At 39.7% G+C, this 17,493-nt stretch overlaps 1 pseudogene; it reads right to left on the bottom strand.

Annotated features, from left to right (window-relative positions):
- Window positions 1-1,661: 1,661 nt before the first annotated feature.
- LOC147475285 (large ribosomal subunit protein P2 pseudogene) lies at window positions 1,662-2,005 on the bottom strand (annotated as a pseudogene).
- Window positions 2,006-17,493: the final 15,488 nt, after the last annotated feature.

Here is a 17,493-nt window from a genome sequence, read left to right as displayed (position 1 = left end):
CGGTCTATTAAAATCACACCACTACATCACATTTAAACCCTCACTACATTCCAAACTTCCAATGGCTCAACAACGCCGAATTTTTGCGGAACAAGCTTTTTCCCCCCGACCACTTCGCTACCGTTTTACGGATCGAGATGATCGGTCGAGACTGGAATAGCTTGTGGTACTCGACCGAAGCCTATTACCACGAGGACTTAGTCCGACGGTTCTATGATACGAGGGAGTTGGAAGGGACTAGGATTTTTGTTGTTGTGAAATAAGAGGGCGGAAGGAAGTGACGACGGGTTGTTGGTCGAGATTCTAGGCATTCGCCAGAGTCCATCCGATGTCACCCTGCGAGGAGTCCCAAAGATAATGGGGGTAGAGCCATTGATGCACGAGACAGTTATTGGAGGGGACTACAATGCAAGATCGCGATTGTGTCCGACAAGCTTCCCTTAGGACCAACCCCGGTGGCTCTGACCTAGTGGATTGGTCTAACGTCGAGGGAAGGGGAAGGTCGACTATATCGGCCCGAATCTGCCTCCATATCTTATGGATACTCCAGAGCCGGAAGTATGACTTCTGCATCTTAGAGTTTTTATCGAGCATAATAGGGGGGAGTAGGGAGGACTGTTGCCCTCTCCCCGCTTTGATAACAAAGATCATGCTCAAGCCGAGAGCGACTCGACCGATCGGACATACATCACTCTCCACCGTAACCCTCGCATCTATAAGGGTGTGTCCAATGGGTTTGGAGATTGGAGGATGAGGATAGAGAAGAAGAAGAAGAGGATGGAGGAGCTGAGAATGCCGAGGAAGCCGGGGACATCGGGATGCCTCCGGAGGATGAGGAGGACTTGACTGTTTTGACGCGGATGCCTTGGAGAGGTCTTTGGGCGGATGATGAGAATGCATGGCTGTGATCCATCAAGGCATGCGTCGCTTAACACTATCTGTGAAGACCTCCGGACTCGATAACAACGATGCATCACAACTTCGAGCTCCGTACCGAGAGAGGGCGAGAGGTGGGAACAGATGAGTGCCGAGCTAGAAGCTCGAGCCGGGCCCGGACGGGATGGGTCGACTCGATTCCCACCTCACGGGGACTCTCCTTCCGAGGACACACCATCCAGTGCACGGCGTCGTCGCCCGAAGGGCGATCTAATGGTCTTCGGCTCTTGGGGAGCTCGGGGTGAGCATCTCGGAGCATGTTCCCTCACCCACCGCCCGAGTAGCTAGGGATAGTATAGTTTGATGTTTTATGTTTTATTTGTAGTTTCATTACTGTCATTTATTTTTATGTAAGTTTTATTTCCGTAATTTGAATTTCAGTTATATGAGCTACTCTTCGTATTTCACAGGAAAGTAATTATTGAACTTGCATTGTGCTATGATTTTGAATTGAAAAAATTATTGATATGGGTACTGAACTATAGTGGATTTTAAATTATGGGTGCTGTATTTTTTTTTTTGCTAAATAGGGTACCGTAGATTTGACATATTACTAAATAGGGCACCGTCTATGTATTCGTATACGTATTTGATTATTTAGCTTACGTATTTGATGATTTGGCATGATTTGGCAACATAATGCGTACACATGGCAACTCAGTCTCCACGTAAGTAGCGCATGCACCAAATCAATGGCCTAAGCCCAAATCAAAGGCCTAATCTCAACCTCTTAGTCAAAGAGATCGAAGCCCATATCATCATCGGACTCCTCTTTCTCTTCAACTTTTTCCTCTTTCTTTGCTTCTGCATCTACAGGTGCTGCTGCACCACCACCACCACTAGATGCTGCGACTGCCACAGCAGCACCTCCACCACCGGATGGAACCGAAGCCAGCTTCTCCCTTCCAGAAGCAATGAGCTCTGTTTTGTCTTTATCCTTGACTTGTGACAAGAGCAATTCGATCTTATCATCATCAGCTTCAGCCCCAACAGAGCCGAGAATGGATTTGAGGTTGGTAACAGAAGGTTGAGTGTTGCCACCCAACACGGCAAGTAAATATGCAGCGTGATAAAATGAGGATTTCACGTTTTGGTTTTATACTTAAGTCCGAGGTCCATAGTCCGAAGTCCAAGAACCAAAGTCCAAAGTCCAAAGTCTGTATAGTCGTCCGTTTAGTCAAGTTACCTTACTTACGTGGGTTTGGTAGGATAGGTCGAGTAAGAGATCGTCCAAACCTTAGGGCTCGGCAAGGTTTACAACTGGATTTACAACTTTTGGTGAGTAAGATTTTAGGTTATGTAGTTGGTTTAAGTAATTTAACGGTAATGCAAATAATGTAAATAAATAACGGTGATTTCGATGTAAATAAACAAAGATAGAGAAACAGGGAGACAGTTAATTATACTCATGCAAGAATAATTTTTCAATAGTTTATATTACCACATCACTACAGCTCTAATTCGTCTCGAGTTCATAGACAAACCCGAGACGACGTCGAGTATCGATCCCTAGCGAAATTCCCGCATCTCTGAGTCACATCGCACTAGCATAAGGAGTTGAACTAATATTTCATCTCTAGAATATCATTTCAGCTCCTGGTTCGATTCTACATCAGCTGGACAAATTGGAGAGTTTGTCGACACAGAGAGAAGTCAGCGAGACATTTTGGGTCTCTCGCGAGATTGTTCTAGAGCATCAACACTCCAAATTTATACAGTCTCAATCATTTTGGGACCGGATGTATAATATACACCTAATTCCTAAGCATTGATTCTATAATATTAAAGTGTCAATCCGGATTCTCACACGAGCAGCATAACCTTCCCCCTGAGAGGGGGGAGGGGGGAATTAGCTCATGGTCATTGGAGGAATAATTAAACTTGATGTATACAATAAATAAGTAAATGCAGGACATATATTAAACTTGAAAAGAAATGACTTTTATTAAGAAAAAATAACTTACAGTATTGAAGCTGCTGGAAGAGAAAATGATGGAATGTAAAGTACTGGAATGAAGCTACAGACGATAAATTAAAGATAACTAACTAATGAGTAGAAGCTAAAGCATAAAATGCTGAAGGAGCAATATTGAAGGAATTAATTTGGTTTCGTCCTTTTGTCAAATTGATCCATTCAAAACTTTGAAATACAAAGTTTTGGCTTCATCTGAATTAATTTGGTTATTTGTCTTTTTGTACCTTATGTTTTGTCCCTTTCCTCAATTCAATTCAAACATTGAATGGATATTGATACATGTCTTTTCCTATTGCAATGTGGCACAAAATTGTGACCACCACTTGCCACTTGCCTATGCTGACTCGTCATGCCTTTTGGGCCCGCAGAGTGGGTCCACGTGATGTGTCCAGTGGCGGCGCCGATTTTGGCATTTTACAACTTTTTGTCCTTGCATAGAGTTTGTCGCCCTAGTTACTCTGGCAGTTCACTAGCCGACGTCGGGGTCCAGGTTTGAAAGATGTGAGCTTCGGAAGTTTGCTGCTTCTTTACATGTGGACCCGTTCCGCACTGGTTTTGTTCCTTTGGAAACTTCAGCTCTAGTCAAGCTTTGTTGGGCTTTACTGGGGCTGAGTGGGAAGACTTCAAAAATTCAAGTATTCTCGTACTTCAATGCATGTTTTATTATCATATTCACGTTAACTACGGAAACCTGCAAAAGTACGAAAATATAATTATTACATGATTATTAAACACATAATTGACCAAAATGCTATGTTTCTCGGGGTTTAATATTACAGTTTTGGGTGCTTATCACACCACCCCCAAACAACACTTTGCTTCTCTTCAAGCAAAGAAGAGACATTAAAATGATAAGTGGCCAAAAATATGTTGTCCTAAGCTAAGTCTCATTTCACAGAGTGCGGTTGCATTGACCGTATGCAACAAGGTCTTGAACCACTAGGAATTCCCTAGTGGACGAGTTATAGCCTCGTGAGAGTTTTCCAGAGAAGATACTCACAAACTTTATTTATACTACAACGACTTAGTAACAAAGGCCTGTTTTCTTAATTAATCTTAGGTATCTATACATCTCACTAGCGGGTGAAACAAGAATTAATTCTTTCGAAATTTAAGTTAATATACATACAATAATCAAAACATCTACATATGAATATGCATGTAGTGATCTTTTACAATGAAATGTACGAGCATGGCCGTTTCTGGATCCTTTGGATAGCGTCCTTAAGTAGGTTCTCACAGATATGTGTCGAAACACAATTTCTCTCTTATTTTTCCACTCAAGTTTTGCTAACTCCAGTGTGCAGTGGGCACACGTTTCCTCACATACTCAATGACAGTCAGAGGAGCCGAGGTCGAGAATTCATATCTACTACTTATTATCACACTATCCTACTCCTAATTGAGCTAGAGGTATTTATTAGGTTTTATGGGGCTTAGGTGGTAATGTAGAAGAAATTGGAATGGAAAATTCAAAAATGATAAGTATGAGAGAATAAGGTCTTCGAGATATTTATACTAGAGAAATCTTTATTTTCTTTCTTGCTTCTAACATGGGTTTCCATACTTGGCTTTTTTAAGCTTTTGTATTCCCGTTTGATTTGATTTTGGGGGAAATTCTAACTTTGATAATTCTTTTGATTTTTGGAAACATATTTCTATTTTTTTTTTCTTTTCTTCTAAAATAGGTAACTGATTTTTATTTGTGACAAGTTTTTCTCTTCATTTTTCCGCACTTCATCCTATTTCTCATACTCATCGTCTAGGTAGGCTTATTTATTTGTGGTTAATAGATGGGTAATGAATTTTTGGTGAAATAAAAAGGGTTAATGAAAGGTTCAATGGGGTGACTAGCGATAAATTTTTTTTACAGGTGTAAATTTTTGGCTATATCGATCCAAAGAAGGCCTAAATTCTCACCTAGGATTTGGGTAGTGATCAAGTAAGTAGACGTGTGAACTTCTCTATTCTGAAAAACTACTCCTATGTGTCATTACTCACATATCACACATTTTGAGACTTTTTGGTTAGATTCTTACAGGATATGGAAACTAAGTTGTCTAACCGTGGGTCCCAGAAACTTACTGCTGTGTACATTTAATGATAGTCAATGCATGCATGAATGCTCATGAAAAGATGTAAAAACTATTGCATACGTATTAACTCAAGTTTCTAAGAACAAGTCTTAATTCAAATGCTAGGGTGAGATTTCTAAATATTTTTCATCACAGAAAAGGAAACAAGAATTTGTCACTAAATACGTTTATTTAGACATAAAATAAAACTATATACAACTATGAATGCTTAATTTTTGCGAAAGGTTCTCGCCACCCCCAAACAGTCGGACACTGTGTCCTCAAAGTGTTAAGAGGAAGAAAGAATATACCTGAGAGGCTTTGAGTAAAAATATAGCTGATATCTTCCACAGAAATTTATTGTAACACACTATATATTATACATCATAAAAGTGAAAGCACACTGTTAGGTTATTTATTTTTCATATCAAAACGTAAAACAAATATGTACATCAACTCACATTGCCCCAATTACGAACTGGGGGATGGTCCATCCTTGCTATAAATAGGCACCAATACGAAGATGCAAAAAATACGAATCGAAGTGTCATAGGGTAGTTAGACCACGTGTGTCTTCTGAAACATGACACAAAAGTGGATGTAGTGTGGATGGGAAGAATGGGGCATGTGACTACAAGGAGTGCCTTTTTTTTTTTATATATATATACGTAAATAGCGTAAGTAGAAGGACAAAGAAGATGTAGATATAATATTACAGTAAGATGTAACAACGTACAGAGATGTGAAAATACACCATAATGACACGGGAAATAAAATACAAACTTAAATATTAGATAGGGTTATATGCCACATTAACAACATTACTATAATAAAACAACCGAGCATGAAGACTTGAGTAGCATATTCAATCTGCTGCTACTCAACTTTTCTAGTGCATCCATAAAGCTTGAAATTTGTAGCGAACTAAAAAACGATATTTAGAATAAGAAGTGTAGAGGGAAGAAGATGAAAGGAGTGAATGTGAAGGATGTGTTGAACGTTTTTATAGAAAGAAAATTGAGCCGTTTTCTGACAGTTCTTGGATGTGATTTCTTGACCGTTTTCTGACCATTTTTAGGATGCGATTTCATGACCGTTTTCTGATCGTTTCCTAGCTGTTTTGCAAAACGTTGGTTTACGGTAAAATTTGTTGTTAAGTGTGACGTTAAAAATATATATGTATATATTTTTATATATATCTATATAAATTATTATTACTAATATATATTATTATAAATATTTCTACCTATATAATATAATATTGGAGATAGCTAAAATATACTATTTGACAATGCAGAAATTTTAGAACATGTAGGAAATAACAGACATCCTAGGTTGGAAAATAAAAATGCAAACACGTAAATAAAATATCCGACATAAATAATATATAAGACTGGGGAAATAAACTGGCTGTTGAGAATCCGCGGGGGCTGCAGGGGAATCCTCAGGGGCAGCAGAAGAAGAACCAGGAGTCCTGCGACGGCGTACAGGACGAGCTCCCGTGGAGGCTAACTGCTCCTGGATATCACCTAGAGTATCCATCACCTGAGCTTGAAACTGATGCTGGTTTGCCATGATCATTCGCTGGAACTGGTTCTGGCGAGTAATCATTTGGTTCTGAAATGCATTCATGGAAGCTCGCATTTCCTGCTGAAATTAAGCCCATCTTTGTATGTCGGTGACTCTGGCGAAAGTGGTCATATCCGTCCTTAACTCGCCCAAGGTATGTTTCATCGATACCTGGCGAGTGTACATGTCTCTCATGCCACTGTTCATAGCACGTAAGGCATCCATAGGATGGCTCATCTTACTCATAGCAGTCTCATCAAAGGAGGGTGGGTGAGATGGACCTACGTTAGCGTGCTCAGCTGCCATTGGTGCTGTGGGTTCCCTGGGGGCCAGTATGCATTTCTTGAAAACAAGCATATTCTCATATAGTGGCATAGGGAATAACGGGGTGGTAGACAGGAAACCCAAATTAATCATAACTTGCATTACAAGAACGGCAAGAGGGGCTAACCTGAAGGTGGCGTGCGTAATGATATCAAAAAGAAAGGTGACTATGCAGAAGTTACCCTTGCGCTCCTGGAGGATCCAGAGAAGGTGGAGGAATGTCTTGTTGATGTCCGAGGGCTTCGAGGTGCCAATGACGTTCTGTCCCAGCCATTAAGTCACAGCTAGCTGGTTCCGTCGTACCGAGCGCTGATACTCGCATTTCCCATCCATATTGTACTCACCCTCGATAAGCGTGTCAAGCATTAGGTCATAAGTCTGTGGGTACATGGACTGTTGTTGAGTCAGCACGTGGTCGACCATAGGTATGCCCGTTACATTCGAGATCAAAGCAAGTGTGACTTCGCGGCGCACACCGTCGATGGTGACCCAAAAATGGTCGCCATTAAAGCTCCTATTGTTGTAAAATTTCAACACCAAATCTGTTGAATAGAGCCCACCATTGGCATATAACAAATATTCCCATCCTCTAGAGTGTATTTCCATATCGAAGAATGGAGCAAACATCCCATTCTCAAATAGAGCTCCAAAATTTTTCTCCACCGAAATCCGCCCGTTTCCGGCCATTGGTGATCGTATGAAGAGGATGGATATTAATTTGAGATGAGGGGGAGAATTTGGAGTTGCTGATGGAAGGGAATTGGATTCGGAGCTGTGGTGGTCGCACGCGAGACCTGGGTATAATGTGGGATTGTCTCGTGCGAGACTAAATCGAGAGGGGACAAGATCCGAATTTTGGGGAAGATGAAGGTTGTAAGGGTGACGCGTGTGGTGGGTTGTCTTGGGTTTAAATGGACCGAGAATACGAGATTTGGCTAGGCCCAAAAAATTCACAAACCCAAATCAAGCCTAAAGCCCAATTTAAGCCTAAAAAATCTAAACGCTCACCCACGACTCGTTCGGACTCCGAATTGGATGAATGAGATATCGAAATGATTGGCACGAAAAATTTCATCCAATTATATAAGTCATTCTCAAAGGTCACAAGAAATTTTAAAAAGAAAGAGGGGTGTTTTATTTATAAACAAAGTTTTTATTTCTATACAATGGAGATTTACGTGAAAAAATCCGGATGTCCAGAAGAGTCACCATCTAAATTCATAGGCGACTATCATGTCGGCTCTAGAGCGAACCCAATCCAGCCAGACTGTGGCTTTATCTCTATGTATTATGGGGTTAGGGGCAGGACGGTACCATCCTAGACCGTGTGCGCTACGGTCTAATAATATTGCCCTTATTACATACAGTTATTCTCAAACCGCCCTAAAGGGAACTCAAAGTAACCAATTCTAGGGGTTGGTCTGGTGGAATCCATTGCCCATTTGTGTTCCAAGTATGCAACATCCGAGGTTGAACACGAATCTCTATGTGCACAACTTAATGCACAGGGAATTTTTTATAAAAGGCAACAATATATACATATCTACAAGGTGAGTCTTTTAACGTTAGATCCTCAAGACGAATCGAGTCTTTTCATGTCAGATTCTCAAGACGTTTACGAGTCTTTTAACGTCAGATTCTTAAGATGATTCCCAACCCGTGGGAGAAACGGTGCAGCGACGAAGATTATCTTGCACAGCTGGTGTCAGACAAAAATATACCTTATACCGACTAGTATCGGATAGAAAGTCAAGACCTGGACAGAAAGGTGTTTGACAATGCATACACCATCCCATCCTTCACACACGTCGTTTACGAGCAAAAGTACTACAACTATTACCTATTTGTGATGAGTGAGACTTACACCAAATGATTAGCTGAAGTTCGCAAGGCAAAGATTAGAAAAAGGAAGAGAAGGAAGGAGGGGAAATTTTTGGTACCCATCGTTTACCAGCAGGAACGTTTGCTCGCGTTGCAGAAAATATTTATACTCAGTTCTGAATAGAGTTTGTTTTTTTTTTGGACTAAGGTTTTGGCACTTGCAACCACACACTTCAAAGAACTTTTGAGATCATAAAATAGAAGATGGCCTGGCTACCTTAATGGCGTACCCTCTACAGAAACAAGATTGAGTACGCCAAACGAAACATCTATAGACCGGATCCTGAAGAACAGTCTGTTCAACATCTGGGGATCGTAATTCGTGGTAATGTTTGAGGCGTTGTCCATTTACTTGAAATTCGCTGTTATCTTGTGGATTAAGCAAGGAGATTGCCCCATAATGGGTAACAACTGACACAATGAAAGGACCAGACCATCGTGTTTTCAATTTACCAGGAAAAATATATAATCTAGAGTTGTATTGTAAAACTTTTTGGCCAATTTTGAAATCTTTACGTAAAATGTGCTTGTTGTGCACTTTTTTCATATTAGTTTTGTAGGATTTCGAGAGATCATAAGCATCATTCTAAATCTCCTCAAGCTCATTTAATTACAATTTTTGCTTTTCACCTGCCGCGTTGATATTGTAATTAAGGCTTTTGATGGCCCAAAGGGCACGATGCTCAAGTTCATCTAGCAGATGACAAGGTTTTTCAAAAATAATGCGGTAAGGAGACATCCCAATAGATGTCTTAAATGCTATTTGGTATGCCCACAAGGCATCCGATAAGCGGAAAAACCAGTCCTTTCTTGATGGATTGACAATTTTCTCCATAATGGACTTTATCTCTCTGTTGGAGACTTCCACTTGGCCACTCGTTTGTGGGTGATATGGAGTAGCAATCTTGTGAGTAACTCCATATTTCTTCATTAAAATTTTATTACAAAAATGTGTACCTCAATCACTGATGATAGCCTTAGGGACACCAAAACGAGAGAAAATGTTTTCTTTTACAAATTTCACGACAATCTTATGGTCATTTGAGCAACATGCAAGTGCCTCAATCCATTTGGACGACACATAGTCTACATCGACTAGAATGTAGAGGAAACCTTGAGAAATAGGGAAGGGTCCCATAAAATCAATGCCCCAAACATAAAAAATTTCCACAATCAAGATAGGATTTAGGGGCATCATATTGCGTTTGGTAATTCGACCTAGGTGCTGACAACGAATGCAAGCTATGCAATGTTTGTGTGCATCGCGAAAAAGGGTAGGCCAGTAAAAACCACATTGTAACACCTTGGCCGCAGTTTCTTCCCACTGAAATGACCTTCGCAAGATTGTTCATGGCAAAGGATAATACGTCGGTGTGCTCGATCCGGAATGCATCGACGAATGAGTTGGTCGGAACAATACTTAAAGAGGTAGGGGTCATCCCAGAAATAATATTTTACAGTGGATAAGAACTTTTTATGATCAGGACGTGACCAAGAAAAAGGAACTTCCTTAGTAACTAGGTAATTAATGATATCCGCGTACCATGGAGAGGAGAAAATAGAGTACAAATATTCATCTAGGAAGGAATCACAGATGGCTTCAGAATCACTATCAATGTGACCAACCAGCCTTGATAAATGGTCGACCACGATATTTTCGATTCCTTTTTTGTCTTTGATTTCTAGGGTGAATTCTTGCAAGAGAAGGATCCAGCGGAACAATTGATGTTTCGCGTCCTTTTTCGCGAGTAAGTACCGAAGTGCGGCATGGTCAGTATATACGATGATAGATGATCCAACTAGGTAAGGGCAAAACTTATCCAAAGCATAAACAACATCTAGGAACTCTTTCTCAGTGGTTGTGTAATTACGTTGAGCGTCATTAAGAGTTTTACTAACGTAGTAAATGACAATGGGTTTGTCATCATGTCGTTGGCCTAGTACGGCGCCAATAGCAAAGTCGCTAGCGTCACACATCAGTTCGAATGGTTGAGACCAATCAGGGGGTTGAATGATAGGAGCGATGAGTCGTAGGCGGTTTTAGAGTTTCAAAAGCTTGTTTGCAATTGAAATTGAAGTCGAATACCGCATCCTTAAGTAGGAGATTGGTTAAGGGTCGAGCAACTTTAGAAAAATCCTGAATGAATCGCCTGTAAAACCCAGCATGGCGTAAGAAGGCACAAATATCACGAACTGTACGTGGGAAAGGTAGCAAAGCAATTTAAACAATTTTAGCCTTATCAACCTCTATCCTGTCTTTCGAAATAATATGACCTAGAACAAGTCCTTCGGTAACCATGAAATGACACTTCTCCCAATTAAGTACCAGATTTTTCTCTTCGCAACGCGTTAACACTTTAGAAAGGTTGGATAGGCAGTCGTCAAAGGAATTTCCATAAATGGAAAAGTCGTCCATGAAGACTTCCATATAACGTTCCACCATATCACTGAAAATGTGAAACATGCAGCGTTGGAAGGTGCCTGGGGCATTGCAAAGACCAAAATGCATTCGTCTGTATGCAAAGGTTCCAAAGGGACATGTGAAAGTTGTCTTTTCTTGATCGGCGGGATCGATGACAATTTGGAAGTAGCCGGAATAGCTGTAACACCCGTATTTAAAATACGTATTTTTCTATTTATTAATTTAATTTATTTATTTATTTAAAATTTGATTGGATTGGATTTGGGATATGTGGGCCTGGTTTCTGGGCCCAAGTCTGTGTTGGGCTTAGGTTTCAAACCCAGATATATATTCATATTGTTTTGGAGAATAGGGTTCTTAGATAATAAAATATAATAAAAATGGAGGCAGAAATAGAAGCTGGATTGCTAGAGTGTTGGAGCGCGACGATTCAAACTATGATGGATTCGTAGGAGCTGTTAATATAGGTGAGTAGCTATTTTTGCTATTCCACCGAATCTATTATTTTCCGTGTATTGGTATATACTGTCTAAGGTTTCTACCTATTGATACTGCTCATTATCCTGTTTTATTCGACGTCGTGCCTGTCGTATTATTAAACTTTATTGAATATCGGAAATTTTAATTGAACTGTCGAAGAAGCTTGATTGGGCCCGTTAATGGTGGTGCAAGCCCAGGAGATAGAAATCGTCCTGCCTAGTTTTTACTTTTTGTTGTGGTTTTAAATTCCTCTTGGTGTATTGGTTGTGGAGTGTTAGTTTGATGTTTGGTTTGGGGTGATTGAGTGTTGGAGAGGATTGAGTGGGGATGTTCAAGCTCTGCTGATGCTCTGTAAAAGTGTTAATGGCGGCTGGAGAAAACCGCCAGTAAATATTTAGTTGAATTGTTTTTGTTGTTGTGTTTTTTAATGGATTGTTGGTTGTTGAGGTTTGAGTGAATGCCGGATTTGGGTAGGGCTGTTGAAGCTCTGTTCAAGCTTTGAACAGGCGCTAATGGCGTCGCCCAGAAAAAAAGGAACGAAATCCTATTGATTTGTTTGAACTATTTTAGTTGTGATGTTGGTTATCGGTTGGTTATTGGTTGTGGAGGGTTGATTGGGGGCTGGATAGTAGGGCGGATTGAAGCTTGGAGTCCGGCGTTAATGGCGGCGAAAATCAGATCTAGATTTGATGAAGGGGGATTGAGGTAATGAATCGAGTTTTTGTGTGTATTAATGTTGTTTGGTTTTTGACGAGGAGGGAAACCGCTGGGTTGAAATGGGCGGAGGAGTGGAGGTTATGGTGGCCGATTTTGGTAGCTGGTGGTAGCTGATGGGGGAAGACAACCTGTTCCCTCTGTTGGGCCTTGTGCTGAAATGTTTAAGTTTTGTTTGGGCCAAAAATCTAATTTTAGGGTTGGGCCGGATTCATTTCTTTTAATTTTGTTTGGGCCTTTTCCAATTAGTTGTTTTGGGGCCGGAACTTAGTTTGTTTTTTATGGGGCCAGTTCTAATTTTTGTATACATGGGCCGGTTTTCTTTTATTTTGTGGGCTGGGTCATTTTGGTTTTAAGTGGATCTGTTCCCTTTAGATATTTCTAGTTGGGCTAAATCTATTGTTGGGCCGGTTTCTGGTTTGGCTTTTATATAAGATCCGGCTAACATTATTTGAATCTTTGGTTGAGTCATAGGCTTGGCTAGTTGGGTCCAAACCATGACCTTAACCATTACCTTAGTCATGAGCCCATGAGCCATGCACCTTTGCCCTTAGCCATGAACCATGGCTATGACCCTGAACCTGTTGAACATATATGGAAACGACAGTTTGACTTTGACAATGATGTGTTGACTTTGACAATGACATGTTGACTTTGACTTTGACCATTCACTGTTGACCATTGACCGTTGACTGTAGAATGTTGACTTTTTTCTAGTTTTTCACATATTTAAGAATATGGACAAATTTAGTAATAAAATATTGTCGAAAATTGTATAACCTTGTTTGTCATTATCTAATTAAGATTTGACGTGAGTCGTGTGTAAATAATATAAATATTGGCATGTAACAAGAGGGGAATTCTTATAAGACTTAGATATATACGTTTTTATGATAATTAAATTATATACAGACTTAGATTCATGGACTTTAGTATTGGGCTTTGAGGGTGACTTGAGTTCACATAAATATATTGAACGAATACATTTCATGATTGATTATTATTATGAGTTGCTACTTAAATGAATTGTAGTATGTATAAATGAAGGCTTGAGATATTTCATAGGGTGTAGTGCAATATATTATTGGCACGTGAAATAATAAGTTTCGAGATTTGATATAGAGATACTTGGATATCGTGCAATGAATAGTATTGATACGTGATAATGTGGATTGTATTATAACGAGAAATGTTGAGATTCAGTACAATTAAGTATACTGGCATGAGATAGAATAAGAATTATTCTGAGATATAAATGTATGACACTTGAATAAATTACGTAACGAAAATCCTAGAACCTAGCTACCACAACTCATGTGATTTGGCCCTTGTGATGGGCATTATCGCGATATGATTGGCCCCTTCGGGCATTTCGATGAATCTGAATGGCCCTTTCGGTAAGTAATGTGATTGGCCCTTCCGGGCGTTTGAGTGAACTGAATGGCCCTTCGGCGAGCTGAATGGTGGCTTGATTATTCCGTTCACAAAATTAGAACGACGCCGATATATTTTTATGTCGTCGATAATGGCGTATTTTTACATAATGGCTTTCGTGTGAGGGTTACGGTGTCGCGGCATCCCGCTTTCGGGTAGTAGTTCACGACCGAAAGTGGTTCATTATGTGAAGCGGAGGCATGTGGATGTACAAGTTGGGGGAAGCGATTGTGGTAGCCAGGGAAACTAGGTAAGACATAGATACGACGTGATTTTAGGGACACGCAAAGAAAGCCTTAAATAATATAATTATGGTAATATGTTGGTTAACTATATATCTTTAAATATATGATTTTATATGGCTTTGCAAAAGGGTGGGTCAAACTAATTACTTGGGCAGAGACGACCCACTCTGTAATTGAATATTAAATGCGGTAAGTATAGAATATGCTTGGCTGGTTATTTGTTTAGTTAGAACCTAAGGCGCCTCGATGGAGGAACTACATGCCTTATTTATTATGCGTATAGTTTGTTGTGTGGTTAGTGGGAAGTTAAGGTGCCTCAGTGGAGGAACTACCTGCCTTAATTATTGTACTTAAGGATGTTGTATTAGTTGTTGGAAGTTAAGGCGCCTCGGTGGAGGAACTAACTGTCTTATGGATTGTGTATGTATATCTATAAGTATATGTTGTATTTTAGAGCTACTCACACCATTGTTTATAATCTCGACCCGATTTGCATGTTTGTTTATCGGTGTGTTCATTAAATGAACATAGTTGATAAGTCTTGGGGTTTCATGTTGAAGAAGGTTGGTTCTTTGCTTGTGGTTTGCATTAAGCGTCGCGATTCATGATATATTTTGTTTTCCCTTAAGGTATAATAGATTTTTAGTTGAGACAAATGTTGTTTTATATTTTCAGTTGTATTTATAACTAAAGAGGGTTGAAAGGAGATTTATAACTTAATCAGTTTTGTGAATTTTTGTAATGAAGAGGACTTTTGTTAATTTGAAATTTTTATTGGTTTTAATTATCCGTATTTAAACTGATTATGGGTTTTTCTGAGTGGAGAGTGCGTCACACCTCGAAGATCGAAGAGTCGGGAACAAATATTGTTTCTCCGAATTCTGTCGAAATTCGGGGTGTGACAATAGCCATCAAGAAAACAGTAGTAAGCATGACCAGCTAAACGTTCTAGCATCTGGTCAATGAATGGAAGAGGGAAGTGATTTTTACGTGTTCTGGCATTAAGTTTGCGATAGTCAATGCAAATTCTCCATTTTAATGGAATGCGAGTGGAGATGCATTCACCATTTTCATTTTGTACAACTTGAATGCCGGACATTTTGGGAACAACGTGGACAGGAATAACCCAGTCACTATCAGAGATAGGGTATATAATACCCGCATCAAGTAAACGTAAAACTTCCTCCCTCACCACCTCTTTCATGGCGGGGTTAAGGTGACGTTACGGTTCTTGCGATGTCTTTGAGCTGTCATCTAGATGTATGCGATGCGTGCATACACTAGGGTATATTCCTTTGATATCATCTAAGGACCATCCGATAGCGGAGTGGTGTTCACGAATGACATGAATCAAATGTGCTTCTTCATAGGTAGTCAAGTGAGACAAAATTATTATAGGGTGACTACCATCGGGATCGAGATGCACATACTTCAAATCAGAGGGTAAAGGTTTTAAATCTGGAGTTGGAGGAGTGGGGATCAAGGATTCGTGAGGGCCTGTCTCTTCAATGGAAAAGAGCGAGTCCAGTTCTTCTGAATCAGATGGCAACACAGTAGTAGGGTCAAATTGTGGTACTGACTCTAATAATGCGTGGACATCCTTAATGTATGAGTCATCGTTAAATTCAGGATTATCAAAAGAAAGAAATTGGTGTACCTCGTCTTCGGGAAAAGAGTTTGTGAAATAATCCTGCGCCAGACTATCAAACAAGCTAATCTCACCCTCTATTATAGTATCGGGAAATTGTTTCATTAATTTGAACACGTTGACTTCGACAGAAAGGTTCCCGAAAGACAATGTCATTGAACTGTCCCGACAATTAATGAGAGCGTTAGCAGTTGCAAGAAAATGACGTCCCAAAATAATAGGAATGGAGTCACAGGCTACTTCTGTATCTAGAATGACAAAATCAACTGGGTAGTAAAAATCTTGGACCTTGACTATGACGTTTTCTATTATGCCCTTTGGGTACTTCATGGAGCGATCCGCGAGTTGCAGAGTCATATTGGTAGGTTTTAATTCATGAAGACCTAACCGCTTAAATAAGTAGTAGGAAGTAGGTTAACACGGCACCTAGGTCTAAAAGTGCGATAAAAGATAATATACGCTTCAACGCATGGTACAGTTGGTTGATAAACGATAAAATGCGATAGTTTACCTACGAAATGAACGATAAAACTCAAAACGTAAGTAAACTAAAACTATGTGCGTGTCTATATTTTATCAAAGATTCTACTCTCTATCTATTGAACAGATATAGTAGAGTAGAGTGATTCGTTCCACTCCTAGTCCTTCCGCATGCTGTGCTCTCTACGTATAATTAAACTTAACTCTAAAGTCTAATGAGAGATTTACGAAATGGCAACTAGACTACGATGCAACTACCCACGAGATGCAACTAGTCGACTATTAGAACAACTATGGGAATGCTACGTCGATTCTATGATAAGGAGTTAGAGGGGGGATTGATTCCACCTTAACTCGACTTAATCCTACTAATCCACTTTAATCGTCATAATCCGAATTGAACCGCTTCGCAGAACAATCTGGCTACTCCTAATCCCTAATTACACGTGGCATTTCTACCAATTCATAACTAGCATGTGAACGATTACACCCATTCTCATGGTGAAGTAATCGTTTCTAGAGTGGAAGGGAAATTACGACGACTCTACGATAATCGGAATTAAGCTTTCATCAAGGCTTCTCAACCCCCTCTAATGGAGGTTTAGCCGAGAATCATTACGCAATCATTTCCGACTAAATTATAACTAAACATAATATAAAGAATTGAATTTTACTAATCTAAATTAAACAATAATTAAATTCTAATTAATAACTAAGAATTGAATAACAAGTAATAAATGAAATTAGATCTAAGAATTGTAAATGACAAGAATCGAAATTGACAAATAGCTATTTTATTTATCAAACTAATTAAGAACAATGATTCTAAGAGTTTAATCTAAAACAAGAATTGAATATAAACTAAACTTAATTTAATTAAATAAAAACTAGATCTAGAATTATCTATTGTTTTAGGTCTAACTAGCTACCATTAACAAAGAGTTAAGCTTTGGTTTTTATATGTCCAGATCCAAAAATCGTGCATGGGCTTGGAGCCATGTTTTGGGCCAGAGAATCAGGCCCAAAACCCAATTCTTTCAGTCCAAAAAGGCCTCTTCAGCTGTAGTTGGCTTCAACAGACTTTTTGTCTACTTCTGCTCCTCTGATTGGGTCAAGGCTTAGACCATTAGAAAGCTCTTTCCGAGCCAGTCGTTTTGACATAAGGTAGGCCCCATTCTGAGGTCTGAGTCCAAAGATACGGCCTTCGGAAGTTTTGCTGACTTGTGTGCTGTTTCTACCCGCGTCGACTTTTCAGCTTTTGACCGGGCTTTAGAAAGGCTTTGTCTTCTTGAATCTTGGCCTTTAAGCAC

This window comes from Coptis chinensis, chromosome 9 (genome assembly GCF_015680905.1).
Source record: "Coptis chinensis isolate HL-2020 chromosome 9, ASM1568090v1, whole genome shotgun sequence".
Lineage (NCBI taxonomy): Eukaryota > Viridiplantae > Streptophyta > Magnoliopsida > Ranunculales > Ranunculaceae > Coptis > Coptis chinensis.
This window is presented reverse-complemented; position numbering and strand designations above follow the sequence as displayed.